The sequence below is a fragment of the Filicampus tigris genome, chromosome 22 (assembly GCF_054856515.1).
Source record: "Filicampus tigris isolate MCC_2025a chromosome 22, RoL_Ftig_1.0, whole genome shotgun sequence".
Taxonomy (NCBI): domain Eukaryota; kingdom Metazoa; phylum Chordata; class Actinopteri; order Syngnathiformes; family Syngnathidae; genus Filicampus; species Filicampus tigris.
The window spans coordinates 9978604-9989283 of NC_141238.1; the positions used below are offsets into that span (position 1 = coordinate 9978604).

General features: G+C 40.7%; 1 pseudogene; it reads left to right on the forward strand.

Moving 5' to 3' along the window:
* The window catches only part of LOC147126947 (uncharacterized), a 155860-nt pseudogene extending 148198 nt beyond the window's left edge, over positions 1-7662 (forward strand).
* The last annotated feature ends 3018 nt before the right edge of the window (positions 7663-10680 follow it).

Consider the following 10680-nt stretch of genomic DNA (forward strand, 5'->3'; position numbering starts at 1 on the left):
GAGGGCAAAGGGTTCGAAAAATTAATGCTGTATATCAAGCCTGAGTACGTGGTGCCAAGTTGCAAAACAAAAACGCCCCAACTCGAGAGTAGCCATAACCAAATGAAAGAGGAGATGCTATGAGCGTTTGAGTGGGTCGACTATATGGCCATAACTACAGACGGATGGACGTCCATAGCCACCGAATCTTACATGACTATAACGTGTCGTTATGTGGACGAAGGACATCTCCACAGCTGTGTTCTTCATGCGCCTTGGAGGAAAGACACAGTTGAAAACTTGGCTGTTCTCCTGCGGAGTGTGATGAGTACGTGGGCACTAGAAAATAAAGTCGTCGCAAGTGTACATGATAATGCACCTAACATGGCGAATGAGACCCTGCTGGACTGGGAGTCGGTACCATTACTCATTACATTATTCATAATAAATGCCATGCATTGCATTGGCAAATGTATCAGAAATGTATTCCTCTTTCAATTGTTCACTTTCAAAGCAAACACTGGAATGTTGGAAAAGTGCTTGTTAATATGCCACTTGTGACCCCAGCATAATGGGAGTTGCACACGCGCACAAGGTCGGCCATCTTTGATCGCCAACTTCAGCAACGACACTGCGTCAAAAATAAATACATAATGCCAACACAAACTGCGGTGCACATTTGTAAAAAGATTAATTATAAAAGGAACACGCATACAATCTACAATGCACCCTCACGTCTAATATATTTTCATTATGCTTAAAAACTAAATTCTATGTACACACGCTTGGGTTGTATGCGGGCAGTGTGGGATCGGTTGCCGCTCAGTGACAGTGTCTGTGTGTGCCCTGCGACTGGCTGGCGACCAGTTCAGTCTGCCTTTCGCCCATTGTCAGCTGGAATAGGCTCCAGCACCTGCCCGTGACCCTGTACAGGATAAGCGGTGTGGAAGATGACACATGAGAGTAAATTCTATTAAGAGTACACAAAATAAATTAGAGTTGGAATTATTACGAAATACCAACTCTAGAAAACGTAGAGAAAAACATTTTAACATGCTAAATGAAATATATCCTTGTAATGATTATCTGAGACTAAGTTTTGAGCAAACTAACAGTGTCTCTTGTAAATGAATAAAAACTAATAACATAAAATCTAATCTGAGAACCTGGCACAATCTAAGCGCGCATGTGCAGCAGGTCGGCCATGTTTGTTTGGTAGCCTGCGACCACCACATTAGGAAAAAACATAGGTGCTGCCTCTGCACAATCTGCGGTACGCATTCGTTGAAACATTATATAGTATATGAAAGACACGTGATACTTTCATATAGCTCTGCTCCAACAGAAAAGTGTTTTAAAATTTTATTATACGTGCAACTAACAACAGTAGGCTGGCTATCTATCTATCTATTTATCTATCTGTTATATATTTGTTCATGTTGTTTTCTGCTAGCTTAATGAATCAATATGGAGCGTATTTCAACAAAACACTTATCAGTGAAGCATCACAAACACAAAACTGAGTAAACAACCAACATTTTGGTGTATATAATATGTTCAATAAAAAAATGATCTAAGGTTTCTAAATCATTACAATAACACAGTTAATTTGCTCTAAATTTTGTCTTTGCTTACCTATTTGTCCGCAACCAACCACTGCTTCTCGTTGAAAGGTTTAAAAGCAATTCTGACCTTTTGTCTGTTCTGCCGAACGAGTTTGGTTTCGTAGAAGTGACGTCAAAGGACAGAAGTTCCTTCTGAATGGACAGCATTTGGCTAACTACTGCTGGCTAGAGGCTTGGCATGTGTTTGAAAACGCACTTCGGCGCTTACGTGTGGACCATGGTTATTATCGTAAACGAAAACGAACGAAATAACAAAAACTAAAATTAAAAAAAAAGTTTTTGTTTACGAAATAAAATAAAAACAAAAATGTTCTTTGAAAAACGATAACTAACTAAAACGACTTTGTCTGCTCACAAGACTAAAACGAACGACAATCGTGGCGAAAATACCATTCGTTTTCGTCTTTTTAAGATTTTGCGATCATTTATAATGTAAAACACGGCGCTGCCGGTTTTACGACAGTTGTACAGCCGTACGGCACCTCGACGTCTGAAGTGACGTAAAGCGTATACAATTTGGTCTGCTGGGTATGAAACAAAAATAAAACGAAGTTATAATGGCGAAAGTTGGGAGAAAACAGAGCCCCATTTGGGATTATTTTGATTATGATTGTGTCTCGGACAAAAGCAAATGCATTGTCACGGTCTCATGTGCGGCATATTGCTCGAGGGGAAAAACCTCTGTCTCTGTCTGTCTGTCTCTCTCTCTCTCTCTCTCTCTCTCTCTCTCTGTCTCTCTCTCTCTCTCTCTCTCTCTCTCTCTCTCTCTCTCTCTCTCTGTCTCTCTCTCTCCCTCTCTTCTCTCGCTCTCTGTCTCTCTGTCTCTCTCTCTCACACACACTTTCAATATGGAAGGACTTAAATTTGTTGACATATATTAAGAATAAGAATAAGAATGCCTTTATTGATCCCACAGTGGGGAAATATTCTGTTACAAGTCTGCACTCTCCTTTTCAATTGCCAGGTTTTTATGTTGTTTTATGTTGTTTGTTTCATCTGCATTTTCACTTTAGAAACTGCAATTAATGCACTGCACTTTTCTTGGCCTTATTACATTTAGGTTTAAGTGGACTGTTATGTTTTATTTGTTGATGGTTATTCATACATTGTTAGTAAGTTAATACATTTTTCAAATGTTATCTTTGTTTGAATAAGTAACACTTATTAAAGCCGCACCTGACAAATACATCAAATTCTAAAAAACGAAAACTAATAAAAACCACCGGATTTTCCGGGTTATATAGCCGCACCGTTATATAAGCCTGCCCACTCTATTTTTTAGAAAATTTTGGAGAAAAAAATTAAATAAGCTGCACCTTTATATAAGCCACACCTATCTATGTTGAAAACGATTCTGAACTATAAATGTACATGTATGTACCTGAGCAGATTCATTCCTAACAGTGCCTTTTAACACTGCAGCAACGTTGCTGATTAAAACAGAAGAGAACCAAGAGAAAATAAACAGTACTTATCTTCATTTCACTGCCGACTGCCGCTCCGGTTTCTCAGCTAATGTCCACCAGACCCCACCATCTATTATTCTATTACATCCTACATACGCAGCTGTCTTGTTTTATGTTAATAAAGTCAGCCAATCTAACACACGACATGCTAAATCAACAATAGCATTTCACATCGAAACAACAGAACAGACGTAACATCAGCCAATTGCATTCATGTGCACTTCAGCAACCTCTAGGAAAACATAAAATCAAAGCGTTAAACCACCTAATGCAATAATCTAGTGCATAGCGCCCTCGCCTGTTGAACATCTAAATTTGACAGCACTAATCTGAACACACCACACCAGTATTAAAGTCTCTACATTGGCTTCCTGTCACTTACAGCATAAACGATAATTTGATCATATTCTACAAAAAATATTTGAAATCTGCACTTGGTTCACAGACCAACTGTGGATAGACAGCGTTTGTGAACGACATCCCTTTTAAATTGCTAAATACAGCTTCTGCAAAACATAATATTCAAATCAAATTACCATGCATGTTTTTGGAATGTGGGAGGAAACCGGAGTACCTGGAGAAAACCCACGCAGGCACGGGGAGAACATGCAAACTCCACACAGGGACGCCGGAGCCGGGATCAAACCCACGACCTCTGAACTGTGAGGCGGACGTGCTAACCATTCGACCACCGTGCCGCCGGCATTGGTTACGTCTTCAGAATAAAGTTGAATAACAAAACTGCAATTTACCGAAAAGTGCATTTTACCGCTCATTCATCGCTGTGATGTGTAGACTTGTGACTTAATTCATGTTTGGGTGTATGCTGGCATCACACTAATAAGACGCCGTAATTTGTGCATTTGTCAGGAATTACATGTATAATTTGTCGGGAATTACAGGCTAGTTATGAATGATGCGGACTAAAAGCGTGTAAACTGAATGTTAACCGATCATCAAGGATGTCACGTTTGACTTGCTCGCTAAAGTACTGAGTGAATGATTATCACTTCCTCCTCCTCTGCTGTCAATGCACACGGGCTTTCAGCATTTCCTCATACTTTGTGGCCGTCGACTGACTTGAGTCGTTATACTTTTAGAGGCAGTATTAATACTCGATAATGCAAAATTACACATCGCGAAAGCGAGATTGACAATGATATCGATGACGATGTATATCGCCCACTTCTACCTCACGATATTTTTAATTTAATTTTTTAATTGCTTGCTTTTAATGTAATTATTCTATGTGATTTTGATTTATGTAATTCTTAATGTTTTATTTCTTTCTGTAATGCGTTTGAAGTCTTATGTAAAGCACCTTGAAGTCTCTTGTGCATGAAATGTGCAATACAAATAAACTTGCCTTGTCTTATATTGCGTTAAGATGCAATCTTAAAGAGACACTTGGATGAGTTTATCATTGGCACTTCTATAGAAGGTTTGCATGTAAAAATGACATCAGTACTAAAATGCACCCCCCAAAAGACTGTAGTGATTTAAGGGATTCTTTTGTGATTAGATTTACGACAAATTGGCCCGCCCCTTTTGGAGCAAATATTGCTCACTATGGCAGTTCTGTTGTCGAAAACAGTGACCGATTGCCACCAAAATGCAAATGCCAGAGCTTTTTTTACCCGTCCGGCCGCGACCCTCCACCCTTGACCTGGGTACCTTTCCGGCCGCGACCGTCCGGATATTCATAAACATTGTCAGCCCCCGTCCCGTTCCGCCACCCGACCAAAAAAAAAAAAGCATCCATGATTGACGTCGCCGCGGGAGAGATGCTAACGGCAGAGGCTTTTTTAAAGATCATTAGCTGACTAATTTACAATTCAAACCCGCTGTGGACAGCCTTCAAATGCGCCAGTAGTACTTACCCAACTGCGTATGCTTACTTGTTGGATTTGTCGTATTGTATAATTATTTGAGTCCAACAGACGGCCAGAAGTCGCAGTCAAGAAGTTACTTATTTATTTTGCACACTTCCCCTCCTTCACCTTCAAAATAAAAGCGTGACAGCAAACCACTTTCCACAACAAGTTTGCTATGGCGTATTTCCGGAAGTAGGAAACGCCAAAAGAAGTGCATGAACTCCACCTTGATGTGCCAGCGTCATGCTTGAATGCTGCGCGCAACTTGACTTTTCTCATGGACTCAAGTTGTTTTGAAACAAGTCAAAAAGACAGCGACAACAATGCATATCTTGCCTTCTACAACCATAAAGGGACTGAGATGACTAGACGATGCATTTAATTTCATTGCAAAAAACGATCTGGAAGGTGGCGGCTAAGGGGGAACGTGGATAGGTAAATTCTTTACACACACACACAACGCTGCCAAACTAGTTTTGCTTTGTAGCAGCTTTGCAACGAGCTGCATTCTCTTCTCCGTGTGGGAAACTGTATGTCATTGCAACATAATGGACCGATCGGAGCAGCAACAAATCCTGATGTGTGCGTGGCATGTGTTGCAGCCCTGTCGCCAACAGCACAATGCGTCAGTCATGTGAATCAATGCGGCAGAGACGTGACACAGCAGCATGCGTTTTGTATTTCCTTATTGTCACATCACGTAATCCGCGCCTCCCACCTGCAACTGGGGCATACCATTACAAGGGGGGGCGGAGGGGCAATGCCACAATCCCTATAACAGCAGTTGTCACTCGCGCCGACGCGGGAGTAGAAAGAAGCCTAAAAAGAAGCCTTTCACCGAGATGGCTGAGATGAAATTCGGCCGCCTCACGAGCACGTCACACGCATGAGGGCCGATTAGTGGGCCGGACTAAAATGCACTTTCGGCCATGCGTAGTCCAGCCATTTTTTAAAATTTGCCCCAAAAATGGGCATCCGGCAGCCCGACCAGTCCGACCCAGGGACGGACTGCGTTTTGCAAATAACCATGGTTAGGCTCCCCCTCAAAAATGCATCAGGAAGTGAATTTGCCAATGCCAAACAGTATTCATCTGGCTCTCCTAATAACCCATCCATCCATCCATTATCTATACCGCTTATCCTCACAAGGGTCGTGGGGCGTGCTGGAGCCTATCCCAGCTGTCTTTGGGCAGTAGGCGGGGGACACCCTGAACTGGTTGCCAGCCAATCGCAGGGCACACAGAGACAAACATCCGCACTCACAATCACACCTAGGGGCAATTTAGAGAGTCCAATCAACTTACCATGCATGTTTTTGGAATGTAGGAGGATACCGGAGTACCCGGAGAAAACCCACGGAGGCACAGGGAGAACATGCAAACTCCACACAGGGAGGCCGGAGCCGGGATCGAACCCACGACCTCTGAACTGTGAGGCGGGCGTGCTAACCAGTCGCCCACCGTGCCGCCTCTCCTAATAACCTTCATTATAAATATGAACTATAATGCCATGTGCGTTTGTCTTGTCTTGCAGATATCAGTGAAGATGTTCCTCCTCACATTAAAGATGAAGAGGTCCCCCACTTTAAAGAGGAAGAGGAGCAGCAGTCTCCCTCCGTAATAAAAAAGGAGGTACCAGAGCTCCCTTGCATCAAAGAGGACGGAGAAGAGCTCCCAGATATCAAAGAGCAAGAGGAGGTTATCTGCAAGTTTCCATCAGCTGGTGTCGTTTTGAAGAGTAAAGATGAAAGTCAAAGTGAGGGGAGCAGGGGGGCGGAGCTTCCAAGTGGCAGCTCATGTCAACAAATCTCAACAGAGAGTGATGGAGACCAATGTGAAGGATCACAAGGAGGTGGCCTCCTACCTCCATTATCAAATAGTGACGACGTGTCATCACATGCTGCGGCTGATGAAGCTGAAGGTGATATGACATGTAACAATGACAACAAATGCTGGAAATGTTCTCATTGTAGGAAAACCTACGCCAATAAGAGCCGTTTAAACCACATGATGATGCACACTGGTGAGAAACCTTTCGCATGCTCAGTTTGTGGCCAAATATTCTCTCAGAAGGGAGACTTAAAAACACACTCAAGAACACACACTGGTGAGAAACCTTTTGCTTGCACTGACTGTGGTCAAAGATTCCCTCAGAAGGGAATCTTAAAAATATAAACAAGAACCCACAGTGGTGAGAAACCTTTTTCCTGCTCAGTTTATGACCAAAGATTCTCTCGTAAGGAACACTTAAAAATACACATAAGAACCCACATTGGTGAGAAACCTTTTTCCTGCTCAGTTTGTGGCCGAAGATTCTCTCGTACGGAATACTTAAAAAGTCATACAAGAAGACACACTGGTGAGAAACCTTTTGCTTGCACTGACTGTGGTCAAAATTTCACTCATTAGACAAGCTTAAAAATACACACAAGAACCCACACTGGTGAGAAACCTTTTTCCTGCCTATTTTGTGACAGAAGATTCTCTAAGAAGGGAAACCTAAAAAGACACACAAAAACCCAAACTGATGAGAAACCTTTTTCCTGCTCAGTTTGTGGTAAAAGATTCTCTCGGCAGGGTTCGGTCAAGAGACACTAGTGTGCTGGTGACAACTGCAATGATCAAAAAGCATGAAATGGAAATGTTAATGTTTTAACAGCTGAAGTATGTAGCATGATAATCATTTTCAAAATCTGCGTTGTTTTATTCTATGTAGTAGGGCTGGGTAATATGACCTCAAATCACTATCACGATAAATTCACGATAAATCCCCCGACCCCCTCCGCGGCAACCCCATCCCTCGCAGACCACTGTATATTTATGCCAGCTGAAAATAACTGCAGGAAATTTTTTTTGTTGATTTATTGGCCAAATGTCACACTTTACTTTCAATGAAATATAAAAGTATGAAAATCTCTTGTAACTATTCAAGCATAAACATTCATAATAGCTTGCATGACTTGAACAATGTCACACGACGATAATGTCTTTTGTAAATGAATATAAATATTGCCTTGTGCAAAGGAGGTAGTGTGGCTTGTTAACAAAATGATAAACTTAAAAAAATAATTCATATAATAACTAATAAACAATTGCAAATATCTACTGTCAAATGAAAGGTAGACAATGTTTTACATCTTTTTACCAAACATTTTAAATATGATCCATGTGCAAAAATGACAGTGTAACACTGATGATTAAAAGCAAGAGGGGCTTAACTTGTCCGTTGTGATAGTGACAAGGTTCTCTTCTTTGAGGTCAGCAGGGAAATGTGCTGTCTTGATCACTCTGGTGCGCAATTGCCACTTGTCGTCTAATGCACAGTCAGGCTCATAACGGGCTCCATGGTGCGACTTGACCACAAGTCGGATGTGGTTGCAAAATGCTTGACATGTCTAAGCTCGGCAGTAACCTTCTCGGTGTTTGTTTCCTTTTATATAGTTAATATGTTGTTTCCATGTTAATTTATCATCTATCATAACCCCAAGGAATTTTGTTTGAAAACTCATTCAATTACAAATCACACATTTTTAATGTAATATTCCATTTTATTTTTTTCTGATTTCCAAAAACCATAAATTTGGTTTTCTTGATATTCAGAGATAATTTATTTACCTCAAACCATGACTTAATATTATCAAACTCTCTTCCAACTTTGCACAAAAGCTCTTTTAGATTTTTCCCCGAACATAGCACATTTGTACCATCAGCAAAAATTACATATTTGAAAAAATCTGTCACTCTGCTAATTTCATTTATATATAATATAAATAGTTTTGGACAAATAACTGACCCTTGCGGTACCCCATTTGTACCCCTTCTCAACTCTGATCTGTTATTATTCATTTTTACACATTGGTGTCTATTTTCTAAATAGCTTGCTAGCCACGAATAGGCAACACCCCTTCCCAGCCCATACTTCTCCAATTTCAATAGTAGTTTTCCACGATCTATTGTGTCAAATGCTTTATGTAGATCGAGATACAAACTAATAGAATATTCGTTACCTTCGTTAGCTTTTGCAATTTCCTCTACCATTTGCATAATTGCAAATATAGTCCTATTTTCCCTAAACCCATACTGGTTCTCACTCAAAATGTTATTTTTATTAATAAACACATTTAATTGTTTCACCAATAACTTTTCTAATATTTTGGAAAATTGGGAAAGTAGGAATACTGGTCTATAAATTCCTGTACAATGTTTGTCACCATTTTTAAAGATTGGAATTACTATTGCCAATTTCATTTTATCAGGAAAGACTCCCATTTGAAATGACAAATTACATATGTAGGTCAGAGGTCTGACAATGTTTCCAATGAGCTTCTTAACAATTTCCATGTCAACATTATTTGTATCATTTGATCTTTTATTTCCCATTTTCCTTACAATTTATAATATATCTGTCTCATTTACACCACTAAGAAACATGGACGTTAAATTAGCTTTTAATTTAAGATAATTAAAAAAGGTGAAGTGATGGTGTAAATCTATATTGGTTAAAGCCCTAGTACCATAGGAAGCAAAAAAGCCTAAAGTGCACTTCCATATTTCAAACGCTAGTTTGCCATTATTTATTTGCTGGACAAAATATCAGTTAGAATGTTTACATTTAAAAAAAATCTTATTGATTCAAATATTGATCAAAGATATTGCTGTCCCACCATATTCGCAACATGTTTATTATAGTCCACACTATATAGTTTTAAATATGCGCATAACAAGTTAACTTTACCAGCCACAGTATGGTAGCAAATTTTTCATTTTCTTTTAAAAGTGTTGAAATCATAATTAAATAAATGAATCCCCGATTTAAAAAATACTAACTTAAACTCTACAATTAAAGTAATGTAAAGAATCGTATTACTTTCACATGCAAGTAACTAATAATATATGCAATATTTTGCATTTTGGAAGTAACTTGCAAAGATATAGATCGGACATGTAATTTGTGGACGGTCCCTAACTCAGACGTTCGTCTGGACAACCTTTAGTCACTCAGCAGCAGGTCGAATGGAGTCGCGCGATCTTCCGAGGGGACGAGGAATGTAAAGGCAGCTGCTTCGATTGAGGCAGCGGTCGCAAGATAGCCTGGAAGTTCCAAATCATCGCTGTACCAGCGATTGAGTCTGGTGGGCAGTCGCATCAATATGTACGTCAGGGGCATTTCTGAGGCGCGGCAAACCAGAGCAAACAGACAGCGAAATAAACCAGTCAGCGAAGAGCGGACATGACGCTGCCGCAAAATGCGCTAGCCCTTTCTCTTTTTATCAAACACACAGCACTGCATTTCCTGAATTTGTATCAAATGTACTCAAGAAGAGATTCGCCGCGTCCATCGCTACTTCCGTGAACTTAAATATCTTATGTTAAATCTTTGTCTTTGTTTTAAGTCACCTAAGGCAAAGCCAAGGCCCGCGGGCCACATCCGGCCCGCGAGAAGGTTTCGTACGGCGCCTGGGATGATATTGCTTTATTATTAGATCCGGCCCGCAGCCCGCAGCAAGCCGGTGTGGGTAGCAGAAGTGATCGGGTCCTTCGCGCCTGCTGATGACGTCACGCTTTAAAATATATTGTAGCGTCCTCCAAGAACACAGACATAGTTTAATCAACAATTTATTAGTCCAACTGGCTTCTGTGGGGCCGCAGCCGACGCCAATACAGTACGACAACCGTTCAGTCATGCTCTCCTCTTCGTCCTCCGCTACTGTCGCTCCCATGCCCTCCCATCAAGCGA